This window comes from Acartia tonsa, chromosome 2 (genome assembly GCF_053477335.1).
Source record: "Acartia tonsa isolate MP-2025a chromosome 2, ASM5347733v1, whole genome shotgun sequence".
In the NCBI taxonomy this organism is placed as follows: Eukaryota; Metazoa; Arthropoda; class Copepoda; order Calanoida; family Acartiidae; genus Acartia; species Acartia tonsa.
In genome coordinates, this window is record NC_137261.1 from 32,103,147 (window position 1) to 32,118,126 (window position 14,980).

Sequence of the window (14,980 nt, forward strand, 5' to 3'; positions counted from 1 at the left end):
CCTCCAACCTCCCCCCCCAAAAAAATGAAAAATTCCCCTCCCCCCCCAAATTTTTTTATTAATTTTTTGAACTAAAATACATATGAGTGGGGGGCACCCCCCCAAAAAAAGATTTTATTCGCCCCCCCCCCCAAATAAAATTTTTTTTTTTTTTTAAATCTAAAATAAGAAATTGGGTATTAAATTCGACTCTCTCCTTCTTAAGTGCCCCTAGAGGCCTCTAGGGGCGTAGCCGCTAGTATTAGAGTAAAGCAATAGAAGGGGAATGGGTTAAATAACTGTATGTCCTAAACTGTGGGCCCTCTGCCGAATTTTAATTAGATCTTTGAAAATCAGAAATTAACGTCAAGAATATCAAAACAGCCAAGTCGCTACAAAAGAGCAGAAAGCAATTTGTTAGCAGACAAAAAAGTTCCCTAACACTGGATTCAGGTAGGTGTCTGGGTTATACATCTATATTGATAGATTTATTAGTTTTATTAATATTTCAGTAAACTTTCTTATGTGGTAAATGATTTAAATTTATGTATGATCTTTGCTTCTTATTGATACAGCCATCCTTGGTTACAAAATATTTGTTTTCAGATTGTTATGAAAGATTTCTTGAATACAGAATGTGTAATAATTTAGGTTATAAATTCGAATAGTAAAGTTTGATTAAAATTTGGTTTGTGCATTTTGTTAATAAATCTTCTTATTTAAAGTATTTGGAAAACTTGAGAAATCCCGCATGAAAAAATGTATACTGTACAAAATTGAACTATTAGTAAAACTCTTATTATACATAGCTTATTGCTCAGTCGTAAAATTGGCTAAAACCTGGTTCTAGCAGGAGGTTCTGCATACATTGTACTTTTTGTCCTATTATTTTATACTTGGCTTTTGTTGGTAATGATATTTTTTGAGATTTTTGTTTTTATTTAATTCTTTAGTTAAGTCGATATTCTTTTTGTATTTGATGTACTTTTCCTTGTTTTAATGTATGATGTATCTTACATACACAAATTTGTAACAATAAAATATTTGATATTTCCATATGGTAACCAAGCATATGTCATTTCCAAACCTGAATCAAAATATCGTGTGAAAAAATTGTACAGATTTTGTAGGGAAACAGCATTTCTTTCCTGCGCAGTGCCAAAAACAAAAAAATATCATTATAAAGAATAATAATATATATTTATTAATCTCTCTGAATTATTTGAACTCCTCCAGATTATTTTTTAAATTATAAAAACAAGGACAGCCTACATATAAAGCGAAGATCTCAAATCAGAATTAAGAACAAACGAATAAAAACTTATTATTATCAGAATTTAATTTGCAGAAAATTAATTTGTAAGTCTAAACAAATTTTATACATTTGTTTTAAAATGTAGAATACAGTAAAAAGTCATACTTTCAATTTTAGGATTACAAAAATCAGTAATAAATAAAACTACCATGCATATGAAAAAAAATGTTCTGTGAATTTGTTCAATGTAAATATTTTGTACACATGGCATATTTTCAAAGATTTCACATATACTTAAAAATATACTGCATTCCCATATTTTTACATAAATTTACTTGGGATATCTTTAACATAATGTAGAAAATTAATTCTTGTCTTCCTTAAGAAGCAGCTTATAACAAATGACGTAATACAATACAAATGACCAATGCTAGGCCAGAATGCATTGTGATTGACCAATGGTAAAATGTATAATGGTCTATCATTGGTCATTTGTATTATTAGGTACTATAAACTGCTTCCTTTCTTTATACACTAGGAGTTTTGAATATCATTCCCCTGCCATTATTTATTAATTTCTCTTTATGCATTAGTATACCTGTATGAAAGTTTAGACTAAACTCTTTTAGTTAATTCTTTTCTCTTTTCTCTTTCTCTCTTTCTCTCTGTGCGTTTGCTTATAAGTTTTGCTAATAATTTCAAACTCCTTCGCTTCTATTAAAAGCCTTTTTTTAATTGATATACTAAACCTGCATTTTTTCCTGTAAGAAAAAAAGTCTTAAAGGGCAGGAATAATGCATAACCAACACGCGAAATAAATGAAATATAATTTTTTTTAGTGGGGGGGGGGGGTGGGGAAGATAAAAAGATAGTTATTACTATTACTAAGCGTCCCCCCAGCCCACCTGCTAATAAGATGAAAATTTTTATTCAAATATGATATCCTTAAAGCATTTCATTCAGAGTTGAATATTGCTTTGAATTATAATGTTTACATAATTTGACTACAATAGAATAGTTTTATTCTAGTTTAGGCGGTCATTAATAGCAAGTCTAATTTTTCTACCTTACAAATGTAATCCTACGAAGTATATGGAACTGTATAAGTGCTGAATTTACTGCAATGCACCGTGGGGCAAGGCAGAACAAAAATATTATGTTTTCAAGATACTAAATATACTTACAAACTTTTTTAATTTACAGACAATTGATTTAAGGAGGAGCTTCTATATTTCAATTTCATGTAGAAAGACGACCAGAAAAAACTTTTTTGAACACATAAATATACCTGTGGATCATTAATATTCTATTTTTATTTTATTTGCCCCTTGGTGTAATGTAAAGTGTGGTTGCATTTAAAAGAAGCTCTGGAAATAAATATATCTTTCTGAAATAGTTGAACAAATTGTATAAATCGCTGCCACCCCCACAATTATGGAAGCATAAGTTCATCATAACTCTTTTTTAACAGGCTGTTTACATTTAACCACCCATCCTCTCGCTAAATAACGTAAAACCTTCTCAGGAATGATTTAGCTAGCCGCTTACGTAATTTACTGGACAATTATGTACATATATGTATATTGTATATAACCTAAGAGGTTAACTCACAAAGAAAATATGAATTTTACAATTTATTCAGATATAACAAATTGTTTCGTGCATTAATTCTAAAGGATTTTAACAAATATTTTGGAAGATTTTTTTTGTACATAATAATCTTTAATGTAACATGTATATCTATAGATAATATATGTTATTAGTATACCAAATCTAAATTTTTTGTTAGAAATTTAAATTTAAAAATGTATAAGAATTTACAAAACTATAGAATATCTATATAGAATGCATATAGCTGAACAGAAAAGCTTTACAAGTATGTGCAAACTACTTGGGTGTAGGGAAAATTAAATCTTAATTTACGATAGAATTATCCTATTGATTTGATCTTAAAAATTACTTAATAAATATGTTTGTAAATGTACGTTCGTCTTAAAAACCATGTTTTTTAGTTTTATTTGTTTTGACAGTTGAGCTTCGATATTTTCAATATCAAAAAGACAGTCACTATATAAAACTGGATATATTTATCTGATTTTATATGGATATGTTTTTTTATTGTTTAAAGTAGTGAGACGTCAAATGAAAATTATATTTTGTTCATAAACATCAGATTGCACAAAATGACAAGGTGTTATTATTTTGCAATATAGTTATTAACTTAATTCGGATTGTATACCATTTTTTTGGGTGCGCTATCCCATAAATTGCTGACGTCCTATCTCTTCCTCTTCTCTATGCTCCCATGAAATGGGTTGTTTGCATACAAAATTTAGGCATTATCCATTTTATTTAATTTAGCTCACTTTCTCATTAACTTTTCGCCTCAAGCTTCTTAAGATGTTACGTTATTTAGAATTAATACTAATCTTCCAGAAGAAAGCTAAAATAGGCATCGAGTTATAAATATGAAAAATCATAAAAGGAAAATACATTGTTTTTATATAGCTTCCGACAGGCTGAAAAACATCATTCAGTTCACATAAAAGGTAATATTATTCTAAGCTGAACTATTCGATTTGTAACAAGTTTTTAAGATTATTACATATATATTCACATATTCATTTCCTTTTATTTTAAACATGAAAGTTAGTTTTCTCATAAGGATAACATTTTATGTTAAATTTAAAGGATATTGAAAAAAAATTGTTTAACTTTTTCCCGATGCAAATTGTTTCCACGAGAAATTTGAAAATTACCAAATTCCAATTTTAGTGCACTCTACAAAGTATTGGCGTTCAAAGGGAGAAGTTGCTAAATTTTAAGAGAATATAACAAATGTCCAACAATCAAGTATAACTAAGGAAAGCCTTTCTCTCCGTCTAAGTCTAAACAGGGTATTAGGATATGCATCACCCAACAGACAACCAACTCTTTGAGTGCACGACCTTTGTCTGGAAATCCTATTTGTGCATGGTAATGAGTTGTGCCGGATTTGTGCCAAGGCATTCCCTCTACTCTGATTAATAATGTCGCACATCTGACATAGCAGCAGTATAAACCATTTTTATCGTCTGATTTAGATAGGGTCAAAATCTTATTTAAAATAAACTTTGATGATTAGATTTAGAATTAGGTGTTTTTTAGAAAACTCAACACCTATAAATTTCTGATTACGCCCTTGACTTGAAGTATTCTCAACTTAGCTGAACTTTATAGCTATATTTATTGGAGAATTTGCATATACTCTATTTATGTTTCAATATACATAGAATAAAGAATTCTTAGTTTTATAAAGTTAAATACTCTTTTTGTAAAAATATTTCTATTTTATTTTATAAAGTCAAAATTTTGATTACTTGGTACCTACTAACATTCAAGTGCCTTCTCCTGCTAAGAAGCACCAAAATAAATAATTGATTTTAGATTTAGATTTTTAGTTGCGGGCGTGATACTATTTTAAGAGGAGGGTTGTCATCTTTAAAAATATCGTATGTACATTCTCTATAAATTCAAGTTCAATCGGTTTATTAGTTTTTAAAGATCTTAAATTTCAGACGACAGACAAGCAGAGATTGTTCTTTTTTATATTAAACTAGTCCCTTCGCTCCTAGTAATTTTTCTATTCAAGGAAGGAAGCCTAAAAAAAGTCCGAAACCATTATATTACATATATGAAGCTTCTCTGATATCATAATCGAGCAATATTTTAGACCGTGTAATTTATTTACATTTGTACATATATCATTTCAAGTAATACGACATATTAATCTATCCTTTACGTTAATTAGAAACATCTACATATTTCATTGCACAATTTAAAGGAAGTTTTGATTTTTTTCATATTAAAGTAGCCTAAAACCTTCCAAGAATTAATAAAAAAAGTCCTTTATTTATTAATTTTTCATGATCATAATTTACAAATAATAAAGAGGATAGGAAAATATATGCGTACTTTTCTGTTATATTAGATTATATTCCTTAAGAAGACGACTTATCAATAATTCAATAAAATGGTTACTTCGTAAAAAAGGTTAAAAAGTAAATGAAAAATATAAAAAATCAAGACTTGAACACAAGGATTAGAACAATCAGAAGTAGCAAAGCCCTAAAATATGAAAGTAAAAAAACTGCCAAGGTAATGGAAGGAAAATGAGCATAACAGTAAAAATAATCTATAATACAAAGTAGAACGATGTCTGTCCGTCTGTCTGTCCGTCTGTCCGTCTGTCTGTCCGTCTGAAGCTTAAGATCTCAGTAACCACTGAACCGATTGGGCTCTACTCTTCAGGGAATATACCTACTGGTCCTGTGATGGTTTTAAGCTATTTTCTTGGGGGGTGGGACACCCACAACCCCCCCAAAAAATGAAAAATACCCCCCCCCAAATTTTTTTTTTACTTTTTCTTTTTAAATCTAAAATACGAAAAATTAGGTTGATCAAACCTCTTGGGCCAAAGCCCCTAGAGGCTAGGGGCGAAGCCGCTAGTGAATTATAAAGTATTTCTCGTATTCATTCGAATCCGGTGGATAGGAACCGGTTCTCATCCATACGAAAAAACTATGTCTAGCATCGTATTATATCCAGTTTTCTACGAATATAGAAAAGTACAATCATAAGATTAAAACTAGTTTTTTTTAGCCGGTGCCTTTTTAGCTCAGTAGCCATATGGAAAATAATAAAAAAAATTAGCACTTTATCTTGATACCACTTTGTATTATAAATCAAAGGCTACATTTAGGTCAAACTTACATAAATTATTATGAAATTCAATATTAAGCGTCAAAATTTACTAAAGAGTTTATAAGTATTATAGATACAATACATCTGTTGCTTAATTTTTAATAAAAATAATAATCTAAATATTCAATAAGGTTTTAAATCTGGTAACTTTGAAAAAAATGTCTGTATGTCAGTTTTAACATGTTAAATAATACGAATTCAGCTCTCTGTAACAACGCACTGGCGTGCTTACTGTCCCATTTTATGTGTAGAAAATATTTGCGTTTAAAAAGAAATGTATTTATTTTTTTTTGTATAATCTAAAATTTTCATTTTGTTTATATATCCAATTTCAAAAGATAACATTAACATGTAAAAAGCTATTCTACTTCAAATATCGTTTTCAAAGAGAACAAACAAGAATTACAACATTCAGAGAAGCTAATAAAAAAACATAAAAAATTTAATAAAAAAGATGTATTAATTTTATAAAATAATCTGAAACTACAATTATCTATGTCAATGTAGCAAATTTAGCTTGTAATATGGTTGTAATGTTGTATCTTTTACTTAAGCCTAACTGTTCTATCCTATATTTATGACCTTGAGTTTGGTATATGATTGTAATTTTGTATTACTATAAATTCTGCGCTTGGCTAACTGGTCAACCCTATTATGCATGACCTAGGGCTTTGCATATGGTAGTAATGTTGTATTACTATAGATTTTGCGCTTGGTCAACCCTTTATACATAAACTTGAGTTTGTATATGTTATATTAGTATATCTGTTTTGCTAAGCTAACTGGTCTACCATTCATACATGACCCTGAGGATGGCATATGGTTGTAATGTTGTCATTTTCACCACTTTATTACTATATCTCGAACAATCCTCCCCTCCAGAGAAAAAATTATCAGAGAAATAGAGATAGGTCAACCATCATCCAAGTTATATAATGAAAAATGAGAATAGAATATTGTTGTTCTATACAATTATAGATTCCAGGTTTGGTCTTGTAATTCCTTTTAGATATAGAAAAGTTTAAACGGTGCGAGTGACATCAATATTTGACTTAGATCTTTTACTTTTTTTCATACATTACCCTGTTGGACATTTTTCAATAAATGATTTTTTATATGAAGTACCCTTGCAGTTTTTTTTCCCATTGGACACCACAATCTTTTACCTATTTGTTGCAGTATTTAGTGGACGCGGTTTCGTGCACAATATTGTACAATTGTCAACAACAACTTTAACTTTTCCTCCATCCCTGGCTGTTAGATTTTTTGCGGCTGGACAAAATCTTTATTTGACACAAAGAATATATGGAAACATGACTTTTACATTACACCTTTTCCATCCATTGTTAAAATGAACCCCTCAAAACACATTTTTTTATACTTTGATTCAAAACAATTAAAACGTAAGTCATTATTGTCAATATAGCTAACGCTAACTAATGCCAAGGAAAGCTTTATTCTGATCCTGGTCAGGATTTAAATATAAGCCCCCTCCCCCTTTAAAAAGAAATATTTTATTCCAAAATAAGCGTAATTATTGGGGGGGGGGGATATCAAAATGGTTTAAATAAAATAGAAAGTGTACTAAAGAATATATTACACAAAGACAATATTGTGACAATAATCTTATTATTTCTTTGTTCAATTTTAAATAAGAAATATACACGGTGTTTCAGAAAAAAACTGCGTTTTCCGTTTTTCTGACACAACCAGAAGGAATACAAAAAAAACGATTATATGTCCTTATTCTCTGTAAAAAAAAGTACATCAAATTTATAACAGGTGTTTTTCATTATCTATAAAAATACGGCCTCTATGATAGGTACATAGTTTCCAAAAATGCTTTATGTGAAAAATGTTGTGCAAGAAAAATTAAAATAACTCTTCTATTATGTATAAAAAAATCGAGAATTTCAATATTAATTTAGAAAAAGGTATAAGAAAAGTACCTTAATGAGTTTTAAAGGTGAAATGCTTTTTAGCTCCTCACAAAAGCATTATTAAGAAACTGCAATTTGTCATTTTTTCACATTTCTTGATTGTGATGCATTTGCAGTAAAAGAATCTTCTTTAATAACGTAGGTTATAGTAAAAAGAAAAAAACTCCTTTTTGTTTGACAAAAAAATCTCTAAAGACAAAAAAGTTATTGAAGTTTGAATTTTTTGTATTAAAGCATTTAATTACAAATTATGGATAAATTATGAGTTTATATCTTAACCTGTCAATCAAATTAAAGGATTATAGGAATAAATGAGGGGTGGGGATTTACGAACATGAGCATTTTTTAAGGTCATGTTTCTTAAGTATACAAAAAGAAATATTTGTTTTCAGTGAGGGAATTTTAAATGAAATTTTTAGTGTAATTGGTAGAAAATTGTATTGGCCGTATTAAGATGTTGTTTTCAAGTGAATAAATTTTTGAAAACCAACCTTAAGGCACAAAATTCTACCAGAAAAAAGCATCATACGCATCTTTTGAAATATTTATGCTTTAAAATGCGCCGTTATTTTCAGAGATATTAAAAAACACCTGTAACAATTTCGATGCATATTTTTATAGAGAATATTGACATATAATTATTTTTTTTTGTACTCCTAATGGTTGTTTCCTAAATTTGGAAAACGCTGTTTTTTTTAAACGCCCTGTATATTATATTTTCTAGTATAATATACATATAAATGATTCGTGTAACTTATATTTTATGTAACTTATGCTGGATGTATATATTGCAGGGGCGTCCAAGCTTTTTTTTTGGGGGGGGGTAAAAAATTTTAGGGGGGGGGGGTAATTCGTGTTTGGGGGGGGGTAAAATGGCGCGCGAAGCGCGCCGAAATTTTTTTAACCCCTCCCCAAATTTTTACCCCGGGGATAAAATTTGATTAGGGGGGGTAATTACCACCCCTAAAGTCTGTTGTGGGGGGTAAATACTCCCCCCAAATCTGTTGGGGGGGGGGGGTAATTACCCCCCCCAAACTAATTTACCCCGGGGGTAAAATTTTTGGGGGGGGTAATTTAATTATGTAAAAAAAGCACCTACCTAATCTATTAAGTTAATAAGTACTATCCTATAACATAAAGTAGTAAGTAAGGTTTATTTGACTATAGCTTCAGATTTCATTACTTTTAATACTGAGTTCTCCTTTTTAGGAAAGCTTCACATAGATCCCATGATGGTTCCACACTATTATAGGTCAATCCTTTGAGTGGTTTTAGGCTATTTTTCTCCTCCCTTTTTACCCTTTAGAAAACACGAGTTCTTAGATGCTAAGGGCGCCACTACTATTCAAATATATAGTAGTATCTCATTCTTTAGAACATAAAAATACAATAATTAACTCACTAACCAATGAACCAATATGATTATACTTTAAAGTGAAGCGTCTTATAGGTCCTGGTAAGTTTTATAACTAGTTTTGTGACACCCTGACATCCTCCCAAAAGAAATCGCCTATAGAAATTCTTTTTCATTATTTAATGAAATATTTAATTTAGTTAGGTATCTATTTTATGGAATCTTCAGTGCTTTACAATTACATCATAGATCCCCCCCCAAAAAAAAATTTTCAGTAAAAATTTTTTTAAGAACATTCAATTTGGGGGGGGTAAATACCCCCCCCAAAATTTTTTTTTAAAGAACATTTATTTTGGGGGGGGGGTAATTACCCCCCCCCCCAAAATCGTTGGGGGTGCCTACGGCACCCCCAAGGTAGGGGTAATTTTTTTTTGGGGGGGGTATTGTTCAAAAAATTTTGGGGGTGCCAAATGGCCCATTACCCCCCCCCCTTGGACGCCTATGATATATTGCATATTAACCAACAAGTTAGCTAACTAGCAAGAATAACTTAAATTCTTTGTGGTCAAGTTTTAATCTGTTTTTATTTGATAAGATTTTACCTCTCAATGGCTTAGCTCCAAATTATAAAACTTTGGTTGATATACAAGCAGCATGAAAACTATACAACTTGTATAAAATTATAATAAACCTATTTTTGCCAATTTTTATAATTATATCTTTTTAAAGAATATTGTTTTCATCAAAACAAAGTACAATGCCAATGTACTCAGGGATAAAGAATATCTATATGTATAAATCTCTTACCCACAAATAAAATGTGAATCTTACATTTATGTATAATTTGTTAATTACGTCTAAGTTTTTAAATTTGATATTATCTACTAATTTCTTTTGGTAAGGGAAGAAAACTCTTGTACATTTATTAGATTTTAGAGATGTCAACGGCAACCTAATATTTTAGGAAATAAGGGCAAAAGGTGATAATTACCTCCTTTGTAAGTATGTATGTATGTAGTTGTACTGCAAAAAAATTAAGTGTGTATAAGTTTGTCTGCCAGCCTATGGTGTCTATCTGTCCATCCATCCCTTAAACTATTCATCATTCTTTCTATCTATGGTGAGATTTTTCTTCAGAGGAAGAATTAATCTTTCATTATCCTATCACTACATACCTGGTTCTACCATGAGATTGACATTTTGGAAGATATCCAAACCCCGGGTAACTGTATAATAGAGGTGGAATAAAAAAGGGAATAAGAAAATTTTCGTAATAAACAACTTTCCACAAAGCACACGATGATATATAAACTTAGATTTTGGAAGGTTGACTTCTATATGATAAAGAAAGAATAGATACATGACTTACAATTCGTGAGAAAAAAAGGATTAGGAAAGGTTAGTTTTGCTTTTTCACTGAGTTTAATAGATTTTCCTTTCTAATCTTTATTAAAAACAAAATGGCAAAGGTCCAACCCAATATCAATAATGCAGAGCCTCTGAAAGCTAGGGGCTAAGTAATCTTAAAGCATATATAATAAAAACCTGCAAGTACCTGCATTAGTAGTTCGAAACCTTTCAGTCGTGTATTTTTTCTTTGGAAGGATTTATGCTATTTTGCAGATGGGAAGATTAACCTGTTACAGAACAAAAACCAAAGAACTATACTGTAATATTTCCCCACTAGACCGATGCCACTGGAGTCTTGAAGGGAAGCCACTAGAATAGTGTATTGTAACATATTAATATTAGTATGTTGCCAAATGTTAACACCGGATCAAATTAAGTAATCTCTCAATGACAAAATAGGAAAAGGGAGGTGATCCAATATTGAGAACATACATATTATATATTTGGAAATTATTATATTATTACTGGAGCTATGTGTTGTAGGTTATTCAGTGGGAGCATCGTTAGCTTCTTTTTATTGGTGAGTGGTGATTACAGTCGCACACACAAAAATGTAATTATTAGAGTTTCCTCAATAATTTACTTTTAGGATTCATTAGATTTTATTTAAATAGGACAACTGACATACTAAGGTAAGGTAGTATTAAGTACTCTAGTTAATCGTGAAAAATATTTCATTACTTTTTAAAAAGTTAAGAAACTATAAAAGTGAAAATTACTAAAATTTATGGAATAAAGACAATTCTAAAGGTTATTACATAGATTTTGGTATATTTCTATCTTTTTTTTAATGAAATATAATTTTTTTTTGTTTTTTTTTGTTGTATCTGTATTATGTTATGACCGTAAGCAGCATTATTTTTAGTGCAACCCCTTAATTTACTGTCTTTAGCTGGACTGATATTTCCTTTACAGTGAATCTTTTTATACGTCTTGGAAAGGTTCATATCTATTTTGGGGTAGGGTACCTCCACCCTAAAGTAATCGCCCAGGTTCTACGAAATACCAGAAAAAAAAATCGTTTTACCAGAAAAGTGGTAAAGCTGGTCAACCTGGTAAAATATACCAGTTTCGTGGTAAATTTTACCAGCAAAAATTTTAGCCAAAAAATTAGTCAAATTTTACCATTTTTTTTGTAAAATTTGACGAAACAAAAAAACCCGTTTTTGGTGTTTTAAATAAAAAACAGCTCTTCATAATCAGTTGTAGTACTTTAAAATAATGACTTCTATACAATGAAGCCTAAATTTAAATTTTTTTTTTTTTTTTTAATTTTACCACTTTTGGAAGTTTTACCAAAAATGTGGTCAATTTTACAACTCTATTTTTCAGGTTAAGTCCGAATTTTCGGACTTAGACAAAAAAACGCAATTTGGTCAATTTTTACCAAAAAATTGGTAAAATTTGACAAGGTATTTTTTTAGGCTAAGTCCAGATTTTTGGACTTTGCCAAAAAAAATGAACTTGGTAAAATTTGACCAACTTTTTGGTAAAAATTGACAAGGTAAATTTTTAGGCTAAGTCCAAATTTTTGGACTTTGCCAAAAAAAAAAACTTTGTAAAATTTGACCAACTTTTTGGTAAAAATTGACAAGGTAAATTTTTAGGCTAAGTCCAGATTTTTGGACTTTGCCAAAAAAAAAAACTTGGTAAAATTTGACCAACTTTTTGGTAAAAATTGACAAGGTAAATTTTTAGGCTAAGTCCAAATTTTTGGACTTTAACAAAAAAAAAAACTTGGTAAAATTTGACCAACTTTTTGGTAAAAATTTTTACTTTTTATTGAATTTTTTCGCATAAAAGAAGCTAACTTTTTTTTAAAACCTTGAAAATTATTTCATCATTTCTTTTAAAACATCCTCCCGCATCATCAAAAATATATCAAATTTAATATTTACTTATTTGAGCTAGCTTCATACGAATTAAAATTAAAAGAAAAAAAATCCAGGGTGTGTTTACGCAGATGTGCCGTGTGCATTTGAATTTATCGACTTTTCATCTTTAATATAAATATAAGCTTTCGTATATTCCCCTGAATGTTTCTAAAAGAAAGACAGAGATTTCGAATTATAGAGTAATTAATTTCGCTACAAAACTTATTTTTTAAGTTTTGAAATTTATGGCACCTCTGTGCGCGCATGCGCACTATGGATAAGCTTATGATTATTTGAATATAGAGTGCCAAAAATAATTATTAGTTTTGATTCAATTTAATCAAATATTTTGAATCAAGAAGTAAATTACTACTCAATTTTCTCTAAATATTTAAATTTGTAGAATTTACAAGGAAGATTTTTTTTAAGCAAGATGTTTAAAAATGTGGCAAAATTGTGGAACAACAATGTTTCATGATTTCTATATTTATGTTGTCTTTGCCAACCGGAAATACCACCGAGATGGGTTTTTAAAAGATGAATGCCACATTTTTTCGGCGTTTTTTAGACATTGATTGATTGAACGTTGACGATAGAATTTCAAACAGAGTATATAACATAAAAATACTGAATTTTAAATTATTTTTTTAGCAATTTTTCTAATGTCTACACAGCTCTAAAAAGATGCATTAATTAATATGCAGCAAAAATGGATTGAAGATAATCTTTTTTTTTCTATGAAGGCCGTACCATCAAAAGCGAAATAATGAAATAAATCATTGTATACTCTTTTAGATTTCGCGAATGTCGCGCTTGTTATTCATAGCTTAAAAAATGTCGAAAAAACGCGGCAATATCTTTTAAGAACCCGGCCGGAAATAGATTCTTATATGGATCATATATGGTTAACAACTATATATATATTTAAATATTTTTTTTAATATTGAATGCACTATATTTTTTTATATTCTATCGAATATATATTTTATATGTCATTACAAAACTATATTACATTTAATATTAACATTAAAAAAAAAAAACATCAATTTAAACTTTCGTAACCCTGTATTGGCTTCAGAAGAACAGTTCTACAGAAACCACGGTACACGTTTGAGCTAACCAGCATTGCTCTGCCTAGGCTTTAATTAGAAAGGCCAGGGTATTATTAGTGGTTGAAAAGTTTGTACATTATTATTACAGGTATTGTGTCTTTAAAGGGACTGTGAACGTAAATTTTTCTCATCTTAACATTATCTTATTCATAATATCTCACAGATAGAGCAAAACGCGCTTTTGTTTGCTTAAAAAACGGCTTTTTCCGACGATTTTTATAAGGTACAGGGAAAGGAAGAAATTTTTCGTATTATATAAAATGTCCATTAAATTGTTTTTTTGGTATTATCCTCTTAGAAATTTTTTTTTCAATATTGAAAAATTTGAAAACAAAGAGTTTCCAGTATGGCTTTGAAACCGATAAATATCCCCTGGATTAAAAATGGTTCTGGGCCATACTGAAAAATTACGTATTACAGACAATTTTCTATGAACAATAGTCTAGAAATTATATTATCAATACCAGCTTTGTTAGGCCAGTCCTTTGGCCCCTCGGGGCTAACAAAATTGCTATTGATCTGAAAATTTCTCATTTTACCAGTCGCGGAAAGCTGTCTATAATACGATGCGATAAATAAAATCAGAGACAAAAATACCATTTTTAGATAAAAAGTATACTTTATACCTACCTACACACTTAAATAAAAATAGCCTATTTATATTTAATTTGTTCTTAGATCTTTAGTTAATAGTTATCTATGCTTATCAGGGAGGACACCCTTGGAGGAAGGTTGACCCAGGCCATCTTCCAGACCCTCATTGTCACATGGATCAAGGCTAATCTCTATGTTGTTGTGTCCTGTGAACTTTGGGATCAGTTTCTAGAGGTAATGTTAGCTATACTATAATTAAGATAACCTGCAGAAATAGATATTTTATTACTTGGATGTTACACTAGATTTTTATTTTCTCTAATAAAGTAAAACTCCCAGTGGGCTAAAATGACGATAACCCTAATTCGCCCCCTTTACTCCATTCCGTCCCGTCCTACTGGATAAACAAACTGACCATTGAATGAGTTTCATGTTAGCAACCTAAATTGACTTCAATTTTTCCACTGTCATCAATATCCACGTATATTCTATATCCATTCCATAATGTTTTATTTGTTCTACAGTACAGGAATCAGATCTATTTGCCAATCGTCCTAAAGACAACCAATGGTTGATTGTACGTCAAGCTTTTAATTTTAAGAGGGATAAAATGAGGGATTTCAAAGGTTTGAGGTTGGTAATCTAATATATTTTTTTTTAATTTTGAAGGGAAACAAATAAGGGGTTTTACGGGTTGAGTGGAGTTAACACCCTTTAAG

The 14,980-nt window shown here is 29.9% G+C and overlaps 1 protein-coding gene across 1 annotated transcript in view; it reads right to left on the reverse strand.

Moving 5' to 3' along the window:
- Positions 1-14,980, reverse strand: part of dock (SH2/SH3 adaptor protein dock) — a 592,107-nt gene that overhangs the window by 137,949 nt on the left and 439,178 nt on the right. The gene's annotated exons all lie outside the window — the stretch shown is intronic.